Raw genomic sequence first — 13,746 nt, forward strand, 5'->3', positions numbered from 1 at the left:
ATATAATAGCAAAGTCATGGGCAACACAGGGCCTGTAAATGCTTGGATGTTTTCCTCAGTCTGCAGGGATCAGCTGCACCTTCACATTCACCTTAAGCACAGCAGGCGTTAGTTAAGCTGGTGCTTAATTACAGAGCATAGCAAAATATTTCATTCATTTTCCCAGACACGACCACTTGCAAATGTCAGATTGGGATCAGATGCAGTGGCTCTGATAATCACTCAAACATACCTCCTTAACATGCAAAAAAACACACACACACACAAACGCAATCACACACACATGCATGCAAACGCTTAAAGGCTGAAACACGAAATCCCACATTTCCCTCTTCTACTTCCTCCCTCCGTTTTGCCCAACAACACTTTCCGGTCATCTCTCAGTATGGATCAGCACTTCTCCCACAAGTCCTCTGAATCCCTCTTTGCATGCAGCTCAACACTTACTGGTGAAAATATCATCTTAAAAAGTATCTACATATTGATCACATAAACACTCACAGCTATTTTTGCCACAATAATACATGCATTCGCCCAGGCCTGTCAGTCTCAGATGGTGTGTGTGAATGAGAGAATGCAGGTGCGTGTGTGTGTGTGTTTGTCTCAAAGCTGTAAAGTGTGTGTCAGTCTCTCCAGCCACTCAGACGGTGTAACTCGGTGGGGGATCAAAGGCGGCAGGCTTTCTCTCTCTCTCTCTCTCTCTCTTTTTTCTTCCATCCTTGGATTTCCAGGCAGGTCTGCCCCACCTTTGCATCCACTCCCCYCCYTCARCMCCACCCACCCCTATAACTCCTCTTCCTCATCCTCCTCCTCTTCCTTGCATCCACTCCTCGTATCTCTTTTCTCCTCCTTTTCCTCTTCCAGGATATTCCCTGACTTTCTTCTCCCGCTCATCTGTTAAATCCACTCTGCATCCTTTTTCCCATTCCAGGTGGCGGCTGCTGCTTCATCTTCATCCGTCCGAGGTGAGGCGAGGAGTGCTGCTCGTGTGCAGCCCCGTCTGCCTCCCTTTCACTCCCTCTCTCTCTTCCTCTCCCTTCTCTCTTTAATCAGCATGTTAATAAGAAAGGTAACTAATCAATACATTCAATGGCCTGGCTTGGCGATTGATACGATCTTCATTCACCTCCCCCTCGCTCCGAGCTGCTAAACACACAGAGTAACACACAGACAAACACACACAACTCAACAACCGTCTTGAGTTAAGAGGCCCTCAGAGGTAATTCAGTCCAGTCACTTTTAAAAACAACAAGACTCTTAGTCTTAGTTTTTTACTTCCTGTGAATGATTCAGCTGAGCAACATTAGGAGAGACATTGGATGGGCCGGATGTTGGCCATCAGCATGGAAATGGCTAAAAATGCTGAAATGACTTTGTAGCAGGACTTCATTTAATAACTTAATTAAGACAATCTCTGTTATTTGAAGAAATGTTTTCTCCGTTATGGAATCAACAGCATTTACTCAGTGCATGGTGGGTAAAAAGATCACTTTTGAAGATTCCTGGCTGTAGCATCAGAAGCTTTATGTAACATTTATTCGTGGCAAACATCAAAGTTTGATGAGTCCACTTTAGCTGCGCTGCTACAAACATTTCACTCTGCTTCATCTACATCTACATTTCATCTGAAACTTCTGTACTGCTCCTGTAACCCCCCCAAAACAGGGGAGTGTCACTATTCAGACATCTCCTCCAATCAAATCATATTCTGCAGCTTATGATAAGTTCATAGTCCAGATCACAAACGGTGACAATGTTCTGCTCGTTATGGCTGAGTTTGGTGCTGTTCAACACCTGAACTGACAACCCTGAAACGAACGTGCTGCAGTACAGTTAATGTATCTTTTATTTCAGCTGCATAACTCTTTCCAACCTTATTTTTCAAAGGTTGGAAAAATAATCCAACCTTTGATTAGACCTCATAAGAAATCCACTGTGAAGAATTCTTTGGTTTCTATAAAATCACTGGTTGCAATTATTTGCATCCCTAACTGGTCTAGAATTGTGGAAAATGCTCATAGAGTTTTGCATTTTAATATTTTGGTATGTTATTGATTTATTTCAAAATAGATACAATGAATAATTTTCTTTAAAATTCAATACCCATGATGGTAAAGACATAAGGATTTGTTTTAATAATTTGTGGTTATATATTTACATTTATCTCTCCCGCTCTCAGAAGATCATAATTTTCCTTATATCATTCTAAATAACCTCCTATAACATAATCATGAAACAACTGGAGTATTCAGCAGATCAAACCTCCACCAATCAGCCCTTTATGGTATGAATATTACCTGACTATTACCACCTCTATTGTAAAGCATGGTGGTGTCAGCGTCATGATGTGGTATGGCAGGAACTGGATTACTAATCTACATAAAATGAGAGATTGCTGCAGCCAAATATGAAGAAATCCCTGAAGAAAATGTACTTCAGACCTGAGTAACAATTCAGCTTCCAGCATGACAATGGCCCGAAGCACACAAAGAGAAGAATATAAGCTGTATCTGCTGATGAAGGTGCATAAGAATGCAGATGAATTTTTTTTACTTTTGTAAAATATTTTGGGACTATTCACTTTTAGTCACAGTTCAGACGGGAGTGCTGTGAGAAAAGGGAGGAAGACATGCAACAAAGGTCAGGAATCAAACCCCAGACTTTTGCGTTGATGACTCACAACAGGCCATGTGTCTTTGTTTTTCATTTTATTTTTATGTCGTTATGCATGTAGATTTTTGAAAAACAAAATTATTATCAGGAAATTATCAGGAAAAAAGCTGAAAGAAGACAAAACTTGAAAAACAATGAAGGATTTTTTCGGTAGAGTTTGTAGGAAGTCTGAAATTTCTTTTCAGTCAGCCTGGGCTACAAATGTCATTGGACATAGATGTTAATTTGTCACTATTCAAGATGGGAAAGACAAACGATGAGTTGGATTCATCCTGATCTTCAGAAGTTTGAAAATGACTAACTGTTTTATACCTGGTATAATTTTTAGATGTTTTTCCCCTAAACTGATGAATGTACATGAACTAAAGACAATATTTTCTCTAATTCTTTGTAGTGTAGAGTTACACTACAAAAAAAAATAATTTACTTCAACACTGTTTACAAATATTTACCAGGATGCCAATAAGCTGCAGGGTGCAGTGCAGGTCAGTGTTGAGGAAATATTTTAAAGGCCAACCAGTTCATTTCCCATGTGGAACATTCAGAAAAAACAAGTCAGGGGACTTTAAAGGCATTTTTAATTCAGTGTCCAAAATAAAATGAGAGAAGCAATGGTAAGACATTGAAGTAACCAAAGAGGGCTGTGGGTTAATGGTGCCTTGAAAATAAGAAATGAGTTGGAAGCCATTGGAAACAGAAAAACAAGTAAATTTCTCTAGAGAATGAGGTGGTGTGTGAAGAAGCAGCAGCTGCAGAAAACAACCAGGTTTCTTTAAAATGTACACTTTTAGAAGTGGATCTAAAACAACCAGCTAACCTGTCAAACGTTCCATTTATGGAACTCTTTAGGGTTAAACACTAGAATCTTTTGTATTCATACCAACCCCTGGCACACAACCTGAACTGTACAACTGTTCTTTTTCCCTCTTCTCCTCTTTCACTTTTTCTCCAGCCACCCAGGCTCCTCATCCTCAGCGCTTAAAAAATTCAGCTACCAGTTGCAGCTACGGGTGTGCTGATATTTGGCCAGGGAGGTCCGTGTATCCCTTTAGGGCAAAAGATAGTTTGAAACCACTAGGGAAGAGAATATTTAAAAGCAGAAACACTTGCACAGCTTAGGGCTGCGAAGAGAGAAGCATCTCGCCTTGCAACTAAAGCAAACAGGAGCTTCTGTCTCCCTGTTTCTCTCCCCAATATTATTAATAGATAGGAGGGAGGAAAATGCAGGAGCGCACAGCGAGACAAAGACACACATAAGTCCACCCTCCTCAGGATATGGAACTCCAACAGACATGAAAACGTTCAGGCTCCTTCTGAGGAGGACATGAGAGGCATGGCACGGGATGAAGGGAAATCCTTCATACAGGAACAACACAGGCAAGAGCCGAACTGCAAGGTGGCCTTTCAGGGCCCGCTGAATGGGTTTCTCCCCATGACCCTTACAAACAACTCTCCCACCCCCTTCTGTGCTGCTTTTCTTGCCTTCTGGTAACTTCTCTTTCTCAGTTCTAAGCTCACAGCACGATGTGGATTCTTTTACATTCGGATCCCAGTTTAAACCCCCCCCACCCCTCCATGCTGCTCTTCTTCTTTTCCTCCTCCTCCTGAATCGTCTTTTTCTTCTCTTTTTTTCCTTCCCTATCATTTTTCACTCGTGCGGCGAAGCGATCGATATGTAGAAAAGCGCTTCGGTATCATGTATCATTGTGGAATATGTGATATAGATTATGGCCAGTTCATGTTTACAGTATTTTTCTTTTGTGCTCTTTGCTGTTGGCACACAGCCTGCGATCTCACTGAGGATTTATTCTGAAGAGCTGAAGAGTGTTCATTTAAGACAAAACACGGCAGATGTGGGAGTCAAAAGTAATACTAAACATTATAAGCAGGTAGTATTGTACATGTGTGCTTACAATCAATGAAAATGTAAATTTTTCTAAACAGTTTATGATTTCAGTGTGTGAATTAGTTCACTTCACTCTATGGACCTACAGTGTGAAGGTTTTTTTCATCCCTTCAGATTTATTCTGCTTTTTGTCACACTTAAATTGTTTCAGACCAGAGTAAACTGAGTAAATACAAAATTCAGCTTTTAAGTAATGAGATTATTTATTATAGACAAATAGGTGTCCATACCAACCCGACCCTTTCTGAAAAAGTAATTGCCCCCTAAACCAAACAGTTTGTTGTGCCATGTTTGGTAGAAACCAAATACAACCCTGAGCATCGTCTTTTATGAGACTTTTATAAAACATCTGAGTTTGATAAGTCAGATGCTTCTTCAGAACCACTGTAATACTGACTGCTACTGGAGATCCTTCTGGCTCACAGCCTTAGTATTTGTATGTTTGTATAATACGAGTTACAACAAAATTTGATTTCCTTTTGGGTTTACTAAAGTAATATTTATTCAATTTAAATTAAAAGATTTAATTTAAATGGAAGGTTTGCAAGATCTAATAATTTCATTTGTGAAAGTATTTTGATTGTTGTAATATTGTTACAATTTGACAATGCAAGTTAAAATATTTTGTTTGCTTCATATTGGTTTGTTCGCAAATATATCTCAGCACATAAAATAAATAATTATTGCTTTTAATTTCAGCCTGCTCTTCCAGATTTCACCAAATTTGTGTGAAAAGCTGTTAGTGGTGGTGATGTTCTTAACAAGAAGGGGGGCTAAATCAAATTCTGCTTAGGGCCCCATAAAACCTTGAGCCAGCCCTGCAGAGGTGAATTTGGTGGCACTCTGTAGAGCGTAAAAAACTGCAGTTTTAGAGCGTGAAAAAGGCAGTTTTCACCTTCATAATCTGGTAGAAAGTTTTATTCATGGTTCCATGAAAGCAGCCCCACACCATCACACTACCACCACCATGGTTGGCTGAAGAATTAATTTATTTTTTCCTGAAAAACTACTTTAGTTTTCATCCAGTTATCTAACAAAACATTGCTTCAAAAAAATTGGGGGGTGGGGGATTAAGATGTTTAATTTTTTTGGTATATGTGAGATAAATCTTTGTGATTTTTGCTGGTCAGTGGTCTTTGCTTTGGAACTTTTAATATGTCAGCTATTTCTGCCCAATCTTCTTATTTAATGCTGAATTATTAATATTAACTGAGGCCTGCAGTTCTCTCCTGTTTGATATTTTTTTCTCAGAGATGAGAGACTTGTGGATTTTTATTCAGCTTCTGGTTAATTTTCAGCCCCAGGTGTGGCTGGTGAACTTGATATAAAAAAACAACAACAACAAAACAAACACAGAGTTGCAGTCAAAATTAATTTATGATTTGAAAAAATGAGAGTATTTTTTCACAGATGATGGTCACACTGATTTGGATAGTTATTTTCCCCCCCTTAATTCGTTAAATCATCATTTGAAAATCGTATCACACATCCATCCATCCATCCATCCATCCATCCATCCATCCATCCATCCATTTCCGCCCAGCTATCGTTCCGGGCGAGAGGCGGGGTACACCCTGGACAGGTCGCCAGTCTGTCGCAGGGCAACACAGAGACACACAGGAAAAAACAGAATAACTCTGTAGAGAGGCAACTATTGTTTTCACAGTACTGGGAGTGTTTACTAAGCTTTATTTAGACTGAAGGGCAATCCAGTAAACTCTACATGTCTGTGAATTGCTTTGCTCCTTTAACAAGGTATAGAAAAAGCAATATCCTCAGTCTCCAAATTTAGGCAATATATTTTGGACTATGTCTATTTGAATAGCCCTTGGTTTGTCAAATCAATATTTTCATATATGGTCTACAGCCCTTTTGAAATCACATGGGTGCTATAAATATTTTTCATGGAATTCATTTTCTTTTTTTTTTGTGGAAGATTCTGTGATGTGAAAGCTGAAAGCTAACATAAAACACATCTAACAGCTTCTTTCCACTTTTATTTCATCATAAGGCATGTCATAAAAAGCATATATACACCGTAGCTGCAAAACAATTCGCAGGCGGTGCATTGATCCTGGCTATGTAGTACAAAAATGGTGGCGCGGCTTCGCCTCTCTTGCATTGCCGTTTCTACAGTTCTGCTTTGCTTGTTTTTCGCTTCAAGCGGAGGTCCAGTTTCATTGCATTATCTGCATGTCCGGAGCGTCCCTCAGGGGGCTGCAGAATGACCAGTGGCCTTGCTGACCCTCAGAGCTGCTGTCACCCTTCATCACCCCGCTCTCCATCTTGGATGGTGTGGTCACCTAGCAACAGAGGCCAGGGTTCGCCGCTCATGGACCAGAGGCTATTGGGAAATCAATCGATACGCCTCAGCCCAACCTAGCGAGCTGCCTGGCTGGCTGACTTCCCCTCCCCTCCGCGCTCCTCCCCCTGCTTCTCCCTTGTTATGGCCAAATGAAGACGATGCAGTTCTCACTTTTCCACACCTCGCTGTATGTGGATATCCTGTTACAGGATAAGAAATGCCTCTGCTTGCCAGGGGCTCGCAGCTCGTGTGGCTGATGTATTTGTCCTGTCAACCAGCCTCCATTTTCACCAATGTTTGGATTGAGAGGCGGAGAGACAGCAATTAATCAAATTTCAGATGAGGATTTCTTTTTCCTATCACGGTATTGGCTGTGAAGAAGTGCTGACCACAGATTGCACTGGTGCACAGTTGCAGCCCACCGCACCCCTCCACCATGTTTATGAATGTCTTTCATCACACTGGAGGATTCCAGAGTTTCGGAGAACAATAACTGCACCACCAACCCTCGCTTACCTCATACACATTATTATTTCACCATGGGTCTATGTCAATCAAATTAGATTCCAATCAGACATGAACCCAAAGATCACTTTCATGAGAACTATGATAAATGTTAAAGCGATTAAAGAATCCCCAAAGACAAACAAAAAAAAAAAAAAACAGAATCTTTTAAGCTCATAGAAACATCTGGAAGGTCAGATCTGTTTAGTTGGACCTCTATTTATTATGAGGGATTCCTCATTACATCAGGGTGGGGTCAGCAACCTTTGATCCCTTCGGACCATCGTGGGAGGATGGGCCAAATTCGATCACCTTAAACAGTTTAAGACAAAAGGATTGTGGGAGAAAGAGAGGATGATGAAAACAGGAGGAGAGAACGATGGGGGTGGGAGGTTTTGAGGAGAAATAAGGGTGAGGTCAGAAATAAAAACAACTTGGTGCTAATCTGTTCTCATATCGGATTCATCAAAGCGAACATCACAGCTCAAAGAGAATCTGGTGGTCCAGCTGAAACTGATGAAAGTCCAACTTTGATATTACAAATCAACAGACACTTTAGCTACTTTCTTTATTCAGTACCCTACATGTATTTTTTTTATTTGTATTTTGATTTCTGAAGAAAGCCGTCATCAGTCCTGCCATCATTAAGTCACCAACCCTTCTCTCAGTGTTGCCTGCCAGAAGATTTTTTTTGCTTTTCTCACTTTTAAACCTGCAAATTGAGTAATTTTTAGAGTTCATAGCCAAAAAATCTCAATTTATTGTTTCAAAATTGCACTTCTTCGCCAATTTAACCTTAACTACCATTCCTTGGCAAAGTAGTCACATTTTTTTAAGTTTTGCACATTCAGTTAAATCCTACTATATTTTTTCACACCAACAAAAAGTAGTGCATACTTGTGATATGAATGGATAATAATACCTAGTTTCCAAATTTTATTCTAGAAACAAATCTGAAAAGTGTGGCGTGCAAATGTATACAGCTCCCTTTGCTCTGTTTCCCCCAAATAAAATTGAATCCAATCAACTGCAATTGAACAATAGTGTTCTTCTTGTCAGTCCTATTTAGGACTTACATTCCTAATAGTTGTCCTATCAACAGATTGTACAATTTGAACTGTGGATGTCTCCAGTTTCTCTAGAGTTACCATGGACCTCTTCAGGCTGAAATCCAACTTCATCCCACACTTTTTAGATCCAAATTTGTAAAAAAAAAGTTGAAACCTTTACATACATTTTCTTTCGCTTCACAATTAACAATTGCTTTTGTTGATCTCTTTTGTAAAATCTTAATAAAATTCATTGGTGTTTGAACCTGCAACCTGGACAATAAGAGAATACGGAAAATTGAAAGGGATAAGAAAACTTTTGCTTGGAACTTTACAGGCCAAACTAGAGGGACACGGTAAGGTTATTTGTAGACCATTAGAGGTACTTTTGGGGGGTAAATCTGTCCCGTGTTCAGTGAAAGAGTAGATGTGCAGCTGCAGTGCCCCCTCCCACCTTCCACCGGATTACCCCAACAGATTTCTTGACTTTTGTTGCCAGTGTCTGCAGCTAAGAAGATGATTCTGCTTGTGTTAGGTGCTTGTCCACATCCCCAGATGGTCATCTAGCACGTGGCCGGAGGTGGGCTGCAAAATGACCCCCCCAGCTGGACATTGTGGCCAGGTCACTGATCTCTGAGCACCCTCCACCCCCATCTCCTCCTCCTCCTCTATTTTTTAGGCCCAGCTGCCGACTCCAAAGTCCCATCTTAATGGTGTTGGATTGCCTACCTCTAAAGCCCCCACATCAGTAAGTACAGCCAGGCCACAGGGAGTGTCCAGCTGCCCTCTTCTCCTCCCCTTCCGTGAATCCACTGGCCTTTCACTGGACACAGGAGACCCCTGAGGGGCGTGAAAGGATGGGCTGTTCTGAACACCCCCTCCCACCTATATGAGGAAAAAGAGGAAGAGAATCAAATGAGAGTAATAGCCACAAGGATGAGCCATGGCCACATAGGCATGACATTGACATGGTTGAAAGAAAAGAACCTTTTAACCATAAAAGTGGAATAGTAGCCTCTGGAAATCGGAGGCGACAGTAAATGCATTTGTGAGAGACGGGGTGTCTCCCTCATTGTCCCCATTTCCCGACTCATGGTGGTTAGGACGGAGCATTTGGGGAACGGGGTGAAGCTCAATAAGCAGAGGGAGGGGGGCAATGCTTAAAAGCATTCTCTGTGACATACATGCATCCATATTAAAATCCTGTTTGGCTGTGTGCAGCTAATGCTTCTAGGGAGCGGTACAGTTGGATGACTTGGCATGGGCCCACCCAGCACAGGGAGGGAGGCATGGTTCTGCCGGGCTGGAGCCAGGCTGCCTACTGAGAGAGGGGGCTTCTGGGTTCGCTTGCCTGGAGTAATGTCGATAAATCAATAGGACACACGTCACTGCAGGCCCAGAGAAGCCACATGAAACTGTCATTGATCGGCATAAGGTGGAGTGTGTGTGGGGTAGGAGGGGTAAGGGAAGGGGGCAGGGATGGATGGTGTTAAGACGGGAGGGGTGAGGTTGTGGGGGGAGGGAGACTCCAAACTCATGGAGCCAGAGGGTCATCTATCCTCTTCCTTCTGCTCTTGTGTCTTCCTCCTTCCCCGCTAACAATGAGGGCTGCTGCATGTATGGGGTGTCAAAGGTCAGAGCGGTGGCCAGCGGACCCCCAAACAACATTGTAGAGCCACGTGCCCGTCAATAGCTCTCTGTCACAGCTCACAAAGCACAGAGGGCCTCAAAAGGCAACCGCTGAGTCGTCCGCAGTAGTGCAGGGCACCACAAGCTGACGTGCTGTGCTCAGGCTAAAGTGTCCCTCTGCTGCCATTCAAGAAAATCAGTTGAAAACACAATAGAGTGCTAGCTTACCAAATGTGTGTATGTTGAATTTGTCACTCTTGTGATGCACAATAATCACGGAAACCCCCATTTCCTTTCCTGAGGAAACGCAGCTACCCACAGCCGCTTGATACAGCATTACTGACAACAACTAACAGCATTTTCCTCCAATTCCTTTTCTGGTTCATCCTTTCCCAATCCTGCTCCTTCAGCAGCAGCTCCAAATGGCAATCAATAACGCACATGATCAACACAAGTCCCGAATCACGATATCTATCCCCTTCATTCAGGGGGTTGCCCATCTCTGCGACTTGGCTCCAGAGTCTACAAGGCTCCAGTTCAAAGTGGGCTGGAAGTTCAATGCTCACCACAGACAGACAGACGGACGAGGAGTCAGAGAGGACCAGGGTGTCAAGTTCTCCTGACAACCTGTCTGGCTCCTCTGTAGAAAGCTCCAGCTAACCTCAAATACAGCAGTATCCCTGCCCTTCTGTTGGTCTCAGAGAATAGACTTTAAAATACTTTTTTTTTACTTTATAAATCACTGAATGGCTTAGCACCAGAAGATATTAACGACCTTCCAGACCACTCAGGTCTTCTATGTCTGATCTGCTCTGCGCCAGACCATTTTGAATAATGCTATATTTATATTTATTGTTGCGACGATGTAAAGATTCATGTAAGGCTAAAAAGCTGACTCACCTTACTGTAACCAAATCTACCACATGGTATAAATAAAGTTGAGTTATTGATTGATTAATGCCCAGAACCAGAACCAAACATGGAGAAGCAGCATTCAGTTTCTATGCACCACAAATCTGGAACAAACTTCCAGAAAACTGCAGCTAAAACATTAAGTTCCTTAAAAACAAGGCCAGGTCTCTCTTGAAAACAGATCATAGATCTTAACAAGGTTCTTATCTGGTTAAATAAAGGTTATTATAAAAACCCACCTTTTTAGAGTTGTCATGACATTGGCCAACATATTTGATGTCTATTTGCTTGATGGTTTTTGATAATGGCGTTTGACAAAATGCAAAGTTTATTGCTTGTTTTATAACTGTATTATCTTTTTTAAGACGTAAACACCTTGAAGTGCCTTGTTGCTGAAATATCCTATACAAATAAACTTGACTTGACTCTTTGCTGACTGTCTCTCCTGTGCAGGAGTCTTTCTCTGCTCTTATAGTATAGTGAGATAATGGCCAGCATTGACCAGACAAGCTTAACCTTTAAATTGGGGTCAACCAGAGAGGTCTCTGTCTCTGAGGTCAGGAAAACCACTGTAGCTGTCATCTGTATGTTTCATATGAATAATAATGCAGAAACTGTAGGATGCAGATTCATACTCAGTTTGATGAAACCTTATTTTTTTTTGCATTGTCCTTCAACCCACATTGGCAATATGAGGAGGTCACCAAAACCCCTCTGGCACCCTGAACACCCTCCACCTTTCCCCCACACTTGTCCCCATTTTACCACCACTGATTTCCAGCAAGCCATTAACCTTTATGTAATTCCAGAAATTGTTAAAGTTGACGGCGGGCTGGAGCCCCCTCTCACCCCCCAGCGTCACCTTTGCATTTGTTTCCCCGACACTTTCATTATCACGATAGGTGTATGAAATAGACAGGTGCAAAATGCATGGCAGCCCTCTGTCCTTGCTCGAGCGGTTGCCATGGAAACGGCTGATAGAGTAGGTTATCGATCGTCGTGTCCAGTCCCCCTCTATTCCCCCTCCCCAGCAGCCCCCCAGTGCACCGACTTTTTTTCTGCAGTGATGGGCGTGGATCAATAGTCTGTATATTGTATGCTATTCTCGCCACTCGTCCTCCATTATGGCAGAATTGTAAAAATGTAAGTGATACTATTTAAGTGGAGACAAGGCGAGCTGATGACTAACAACTGAAAGGGAAAAAAATGCAGAATCTGGTTACATGTTAATGCAGGTGATGTGTTTTGTGATTTAGATTTTTCAAGAGAGAAAGAAAAAGAGAGAGAGTGAGAGAGAGAGCAAGAGAGAGAGAGAGAGAGAGAGAAAGAGGCTCTGGGGCCCTGAACATTTGTTCTGCTCTCCTGTCACAGCCACTGCTTTTCTCCTCCCTGTCACTCTGCTTACACACACATGTCATGGCACATTTACCCACATATGTAAGGTTTTATTTCAATTTATCCAAATCTTCTCCCTTTTATTGAAATTGAACCATCAGCGAGAACCAATTCACGCCTTCCAAAAATGTGACGATGAATAGAGGGGCCGACACGGACCTGGGGGAGCTCGTTTAAATCTCGCCTCGGGGATCCCTCGAGCGAGGGGTCATGGTTGAAGTCATGGAGCAGCGGATTTAAAGGTGGGCGCTCCTCAAGGTGTCTCTGTCGCCCCGAGGCACGGTCATCACAATTCCTAGAGAGGTGGAAATAAAAGTGAACTCAGAACACAAAGGCTTTTGGACACTTCTGGAGAAATTAGATGGCCAGCTCACTGATGGTCAACAACCTCAGCTCGGCTACAAACAACCCGCACGCCCCCCTTGTCTGCCCCTCTAAACGACTTGATCCCATACATCACAATTCATCCCCACAATTCTCTGACTCTGTCGATATTACTCGGACAAATGAAGCTGTAATGATTTCAGAAAAGCAATCTCAAAAGCAGGAGTGCAAAAAACCTGACAAGTTCTTTACGTACATTTCATCTCAGCTATCAAAGTTCCAAACTTTATTACAAAATTTACAAAAAAGAAAAACCTAAAGAGTAGACATAAGTGGACTGATGCAGAGTCTGTAGATGTGTGTCATATTGTCGAATTTTCGCCTCTGACACCCAACTGATATTATATACAGTCTCCCCCTACACACATATGTCAATATGTTTGGTCTTCACTGAAAGGAATGTGCCCTCAGGCTCCCATATAAAATTAGTGGACCATTCCCATGTTGGCTCCCTTTCATGCCCCCACTTGCAAAGCGGCCAACGCCACTGTATCAATAATTCAGCCACAATTTAGTTGTAGTTGGGCCCCATGTTTCGGGTCGGTGGTAACCAGAGCTGTTCCCGCTGGATACCCGATCCGTCTGATGGGTTTGTTTCAGCTTTTTGTCCAAAATGGCTTCATGTGACCAGTCAGGATGGCTTCACTCATGTGGATCCACATGTGAGCCTGTTGATGTCATCAAAAGGTGGCACGGCACACTGACACCTTCAACTAATCTTTTAACACTATTTAAGCAGGTTTTCTCAGAACATCTAAAAGAACTGTCAGTAAAATGGAATCATAATGAAACTTTACAAGAACCTTTTTTTAAAAATGCATTTTACACAGCATAGACAATCCCTTACTCTACTACCTTTGATCGCCACAAATCAACTGTTTATCTGCATGTATGCAGAAAGCCTTGCAAAAGTATTCATACTCCTAATTAGTCACAATGCAGCCCCAAACTTCAATGCATGTTCTAGTTAATATATCATCACGAGTTAG

Source organism: Poecilia reticulata, linkage group LG16 (genome assembly GCF_000633615.1).
Source record: "Poecilia reticulata strain Guanapo linkage group LG16, Guppy_female_1.0+MT, whole genome shotgun sequence".
Taxonomy (NCBI): domain Eukaryota; kingdom Metazoa; phylum Chordata; class Actinopteri; order Cyprinodontiformes; family Poeciliidae; genus Poecilia; species Poecilia reticulata.